General features: G+C 39.1%; 1 pseudogene; it reads right to left on the reverse strand.

The window, feature by feature from the left end:
• Positions 1–4,731: 4,731 nt before the first annotated feature.
• Positions 4,732–5,675, reverse strand: LOC121039493 (olfactory receptor 52A1-like; annotated as a pseudogene).
• Between the last annotated feature and the right edge of the window lie 1,157 nt (positions 5,676–6,832).

Genomic DNA, 6,832 nt, shown 5'->3' on the forward strand with positions numbered 1-6,832 from the left:
TTATTTTATTTTATTTTATTTTATTTTATTTTATTTTATTTTATTTTTTTTATTTTTGCCCCGCCACTAATTAACTGGGATGGCAGTTCATAGTTTTCGTCACATGGGATTAAGAAGATGGTACTGGATTACCTTTGCATCTCTTCCATCTCTAAATGACATGAATCTAGTCCATCTCTAATATTTACAAATGTACTTGGGGCAGAGAAAATGTGACATGTCAAAGGAAAGTATGCCACTGAAAGACGCAGGATTAGGATCATCTAATTCACTATCCTTTCCGGTTCCTCTTAAAATTTGCTACAATTAGAAACACTGAGCCATACTCAGGTCCCAATTAGTGGAGAAGAAATTTACCCAGAGAAAGAGAGAGCTGGCTACAATGTAAGATCAATGGATGAAGCAGCTTTTCTTTCTTTTTTCTTTTTTTTTTTTTTTTTTTGCTAGGCTTTGATTTGGAAAGGTACTAATAGCTAAGTGTCTTTTATCATCTGTCTTTAGCTGTTGCTTTTCTTGGCCTTTGAATTTGAGGTGATCCCAGGGCAATTTTCAGACCTGGCCTAGAGAGCTCACCACCTGACTGAAACTCAGCCCCATTTTGGAGGAGAAAGGTATCTCTTGCTGGCTGGCACATAGCCAGAAAGTACTGTTACTCCATAAGAAGTTATTTTCAAAGAATGAAAATCAGGGAATCTCAAATTATGGGTCATGTTCAGATCATGGTGAATCTGAGATCATTAGAAATGTGGGGGGAGGGGGGGAACATCTAGGAAATGGAAAATTTGTAGATGAAAAAGAGAGAAGACAATTTAGTTCACCCTCTGGCCTATGGCCAGACTTGTGGCTTAAGGGAATAGAAAAGATGCTTATCTTTATAAATACTACTCATAGCATGCAAAATTATGTTGGAAACTTAAAATTGAAACTAAAGGACCTCTATAAAACTATCTCCCCCTTTTTGCTAAAGCAAAGTTTTCATTTCCCAGTTACTCTTGTTTTCATCACAACATTGTATTGTTTCCTTTGTCTCTATTAAATATTTGGACTCATTTTGTTGAGGCCACTCATGCTTATAATTAGCAACCTGAGCAAGTGCTTCCTTGTCTCCATGAAAGTTATTACCGTGTTCATAATTCTTTTACATGACTAACACCAACTTTGAAATTACTTACTATATTTATTTTATGCCAACATTGTCAAATGCCTCACATTTTCATTCTCTCACTATTCATTTCTTGGAGATTAATTTTAAAAATGGATATAGGTTCCCCTAATGATGAGGGTTAAAACTGTAGGAACAAGTCTTTTCGATCTCTCTCTTTCTGAATGTGTTTGTGTGGGTGTCTACACACGTGTGTATAAGGGTATACACAAGGATTAGAGAGCAGGTGAATTGCAATAGTGTGTTCCAGTATAGGGTATGTATGGGCCTCATGGATACTGGGGGAAGGGTGTTGCAGTCAAGGACAACAGAAAATGCAAAGACATTGAAGTTGAATATACAATGCATGCTTGGTAGCTGTAAGGAGGCATGGGTAACTGGAAAGGAATAAGCAAGGAGGATTCACTTATAAAGGATAATTTTGAGGGGTGCCTGGGTGACTCAGTCAGTTAAGCGTTTGGACTCTTGATGTTAGCTCAGGTCATGACCTCACGCTTCCTGATCTGGCTGCACATTGGGCTCTGCCCTGACACTATGGAGCCTGCTTGGAATTTCTCTTCTCCATCTCTCTCTGCCCCTCCCCCACTCATGCTCTTTCTTTCTCTCTCAAAATAAACATTAAAAAACTAAAACAAAAGATAATTTTGAGAGATAAGAGTGGTGCAATTGTAAGACCTAGGCTCTAATTCTTAAAAAAAAAAAAATGGCGAGAAATTGAGTTTGGTTTTGTAGTAGAGAAGTGTTAATGTTCTCAACTGCATTTAAGTAAGCTGCCTGGCTATTCCTTTGGTAATTGATATAAGTGGAAAATCGTTGAGACAGGAAGCCATTTATAACCTGCATCAATCAACATAGACCAACTAATGTTGTAGTAAAATAAATTCCCTAAATCTCAGGAACTTGTAACAACAAACATATACTTCTCACCTATGTGTCAGTTTTGCTGCTTTGATCCAGGGCTTAGGCTGAAGGCGGAGCCCTTTTATTAACCACTGCTATTGTTGTGTCACCAGAGAAAGAGACTATGAAAGTAAATGATGAATTTAATGTTTATTTATTTTTGAGAGAGAAAGAGAGAAAGAGAGAAATAGAGTGCTAGCAGGGTAGGGGCAGAGAAAGAGGGAGACACAGAATTCAAAGCAGGCTCCAGGCTCAGAGCTGTCAGCACAGAGCTTGACCCAGGGCTTGAACCCACAAGCGTTGAGATCATGACCTGAGCTGAAGTCAGACGCTTAACTGACTAAAACATCCAGACACCCCAGTAAATGATGAATTTTAAATTATTAGTTCATAAGTGACATAAGTCTCTCCATTTCTATTACATTGACAAGGAAGTCACATGATGTAATACCGATGCGATTAATATGGAAAAAAATGTGATTAATATGGCACAGACTGATATGGGTGACATTATTAAGAAAGTTTCATAAATATTAGGGACTAATAATACAATCTACTACATTGTGACTGCAATGTCCAGAAAAAAAATAATGGTTTGTACCGGGTAGTTATTTAGTAAATGAGGTGGCCAGAAGCACTTGTTCTGGATATTTTAATAGGAACCCAACACAATAAGATTTAACCAGAAACAAAAGTTCATATCAATATATGCAGAAAAAGAATTTTCAAAAGTTCTATATGCAATCTTCATTTAAAAAATAAATATCTACAGGTGCTTGGGTGGCTCAGTTGGTTAAATGTCCAACTTTGACTCAGGTCATGATCTCACAGTTTGTGAGTTCTAGCCCCACATCAGGCTCTGTTCTGACATTTCAGAACCTGGAGCCTGCTTCAGATTCTGTGTCTCCCTCTCCCTCTCTGCCTCCCCCACCTCACTCATGCTCTGTCTCTTTCTGTCTCTCAAAAATAAATAAAAACATTTTAAAAAGTATAAAAATAAATTAAAAATATAAACAAACAAACATATATCCAGGGGCACCTTGGTGGCTCAGTCAGTTGAGCGTCTGACTTCGGCTCAGGCCATGATCTCAGGGTTTGTGAGTTTGAACCCCCCATCAAGCTCACTGCTGTCAGCCTGTCAGCTCAGAGCCCGCTTTGGATCCTCTATCCCCCTCTCATTGACCCTCCCCTGCTTGCACTTGCCCTAAAATAAATAAATATTTTTTTCAAGCAAAAAATAAAAAATAAATATCTAGTCATGATCAAAATAGGAATATCACTCACATAGCCAATTAGAAAACACAGCTGGCCAATAGCCCCTTCCAGCCTGGCTCTTAAAAATATCCTCACTTTTGATGTCAGGAGAGCTGAGTGTTTATGCTTAGTCTGTGCTTTCTTACTTTTTTTTCTTTCTTTAGCAGATGTCAAAGAGAATATTTGATTGTCAGCTGTATAGGTGATGGCTGCTGTGAGCACAACACTCACTAAAGATAAATGGCTGACTGGTCCTGCTTGCATATTGTGTTCCCAGTGCATGTACCAACAACTTTATTATTTGCCATGAAGTGTGTGCTGGTTAATGATTCATTGCCTCTCAGCTCCAGGTTCACTTTTTGCCTTCTCTGTGACAATGTGCCTTGGCCCTCTGATTACTTTGTCTTCACAGCTGGTGCAATGCTACACTTTGTCCGTGGACGGCATGGGTAAGGAACTGAAGGAGAGGAGAGTTTTGCTTCCTGGTTCCTACATGGTCACTCCACAGACTCAGTGCAGTTTGTTTGCCATCTGTAGTCGACAGTAGGCTCCTGAAGCTCTTGCAACTCCTCCAGGGCCCAAATTCTGCAATAAATGAAGCAGGCAGCACCCAGTGGCCAGCCGTTTCCTCATGAGCCCTGGCATCCTACAAGGTGGACTTGTGGCAAGTTCCACTGAAGCAGTATCACAGCCACTTTTCTGTCTCTCAGTGATCCAAGGCTCTTCCTTCTCTAATGAGGTCTGGTTAACAGACCGGAGCTTTATAGTTTTTTTTCATCAATGCTTAGGTCTATGATTCACTTTAAGTGAATTTTGCTATGTCATATGAGGTAGATGTCAAAGTTCATTTTCTCAGACAATTATTTGCTCCAGCTCTCCATTTCAGGAAGACTATCTAATATCCATTACATCACTTATCTATCTTCTTCAAAACAAATGACCTTACATGTATGAGTATATTGCATATTTCATGGGTAACAGAAGCCACAATAAACATTAATTTTATTTGTAATTGAATAAATGAAAACACAGAATATCAAAATATGTAGCATGTGAAAAAGCAATGGTTAAAATAAATCCCTACTTGAAAATGCATAAATTCCAAAAGGGAAAGTTTGAAAACCAATAATCAAAGCTTCTTTATGAATAAGTAAAAAGAACTGCAAATTAAACACAAAGAAAGTAAAAGGAAGGACATGATAAAGATTGGATTAGAAGTCAAATGCATTACAGATAGAAAGTACCATTGTTAATCTGGATACTTTTTATGTCAACCTAGCTGTGGTTTTGGAGCTAAAAGCTTTTAAGATAGAGCCTAATGATGCGAATCCCCAACAGTGAATGCACAGAGTCCAAACTCTCTCCATTTCTAGGAAATAAAAGTATTCTCTACCTGACCACAAACATTTGATAGATCACTGGTGGGATCCATGACTAAGAAGAAAAATCCATGCCACACGCTTACGAATTACCTTATTTTTTATACCATAGACAATAGGGTTGAGTGGCACAAGGAGATAGATGGTAGACAAGAGAATGTGGGTAGGGTGAGCTACATGTCCAAAACGTTGGCTGAAAAAGGAGAAGAAGGCAAGAATATAAAACTCAAGGAAAACAAAAATATGAGCTGTGCATGTGTTAAATGCTGTGAGCCGTGCCTCCTTTTGGTGTAGACGAAAAACAGCCTGGAAAATAAGGATATAGGAAATGAGGAAAAATCATGTAAAATCCCAGTATTGTAAAACCTACTGGGAGACCACATGTTTTATTGACTTGGATGTCTTCTGCAGCTAGCTTGACCATGGCCATGTGCTCTCACAGTAACAATGGGGCAATCAGAATGGAATGAAAAACATGAAATCTTTTGATCAGAATGGGTGACAGACCAACCAGCACTGTAGCTCGGATTGCCACTGTTGCTATCATCCAATCCAGGATGGAAGGCATGAGGATGGATGGGTCTCAGTGGATCACAGATGGCAATGTAGCAGTCAAAAGCCATGGCCAACAGAATGCCAGACTCCATGCACTGCAAGGCATGAATGAAGAACAGCTGGGTCAGGCAGCTGTCAAAGGCCATGGAGCAAGATCTGAACCAGAAGATGGCTAACATCTTGGGAGCAATGGCTGCGCAGAGTCCTATGTCAGTGGCCGCCAGCACTGCCAGGAAGTTATACATGGGCTGATGCAGGCTGCGTTCTGTAGCAATGATGATTAGTAAAATAATATTTCCCAGAAGAGCCACTATGCACACAGCAAAGAAGGGAAACCCAATCCAAAACTGCACATGTTCTAGTCCAGGAATTCTGATCAAGATTACAGTTCTGGGGGTCAAATATGATGTATTGATGGATGCCATAGACATTGGTATTCTGTCTTCTTGCTGCTGATTCTGACACCTGCAGAAGGAAACTTGGATGAGAAATGAAGAGGCTTCATCCCTCACTATCATTCAACCATTATCTTTCAACCATTGAGCATTGAGCAAGTAAGTTCAGATCTATGGATGGCAGTATGGCCAGAATGTTCTGATGAAGTTCTATAATGATAATGTCAGAGCGATAGAAGCAAACAATCCTGCAGACCTTAACCTGAGCTAAAAAATGGGAACATTTCAGTATTCCTGCCTTCGTTTTTGTGGAAATGGAAACCATGAGATGGAAAACACTGATTTTTGCCATCTGTCATCAGCTCTAGCCTAGTTTGCCTGAAAGCCACCATTAAGTGCTCCTTCTTTATCTACCTAGATGCCAGCCCAGTTTCACTGCAGTTGGAAATTCTCCTGGCAGTCTTGATGTCCTGGAAGAAATCTTGTTTCTGTCATTGTGTGTGCATTAATATATAATCCTATGAGAGCCTTCAATATTACTTCAATATTACTCCTGGTGCCAGAGAGGAAGTTATTTATCTCAGAGTCATTAACATTGGTTCCCAATGGGATTTGTTAGAAGAGTTTATCTTCCTGATATTAACTCATTCGTTTATCAAAATATTGAACAAACTACTGCTTTTCCAGGCACTCAACGTGGTCCTTAGAAGAAATTTGAAGAGGGTGTTCATCTTTCACATACAGCCAGATGAAACTAATTCTCTAAAGTAATTAAGGCTCACTTATTTAGGGTAGATTTGTGGAATAGGGAATGTGAAATAGTCTGTTTTTACTGGGGCTTAGGAAAAGGAAGGAGAAGAAGAAAGAGAAGGGAAAAAAAAGAAAAGGATGCACAGTTACCAAATTCAAGAAGAATGGACAATTTAAAATAGGATAGTGTATTAAAAAAAAAAAAAAGCAGGGGTGCCTGGGTGGCTCAGTCAGTTAAGCCTCCGACTTTGGCTCAGGTCATAAACTCATGGTTCATGAGTTAGAGCCCCAAGTCAAGCTCTCTGCTGGCAGCACAGAGCCCAATTCGAATCCTCTGTCCCCCTCTCTCTCTGCACTTACTCTGCTACTCTCTCTCTCAAAAATAAATAAATAAATAAATAAATAAATAAATAAATAAATAATAAATAAATAAAAGA

The sequence above is a fragment of the Herpailurus yagouaroundi genome, unplaced genomic scaffold (assembly GCF_014898765.1).
Source record: "Herpailurus yagouaroundi ecotype Mexico unplaced genomic scaffold, PumYag 180, whole genome shotgun sequence".
NCBI classification, from domain to species: Eukaryota; Metazoa; Chordata; class Mammalia; order Carnivora; family Felidae; genus Herpailurus; species Herpailurus yagouaroundi.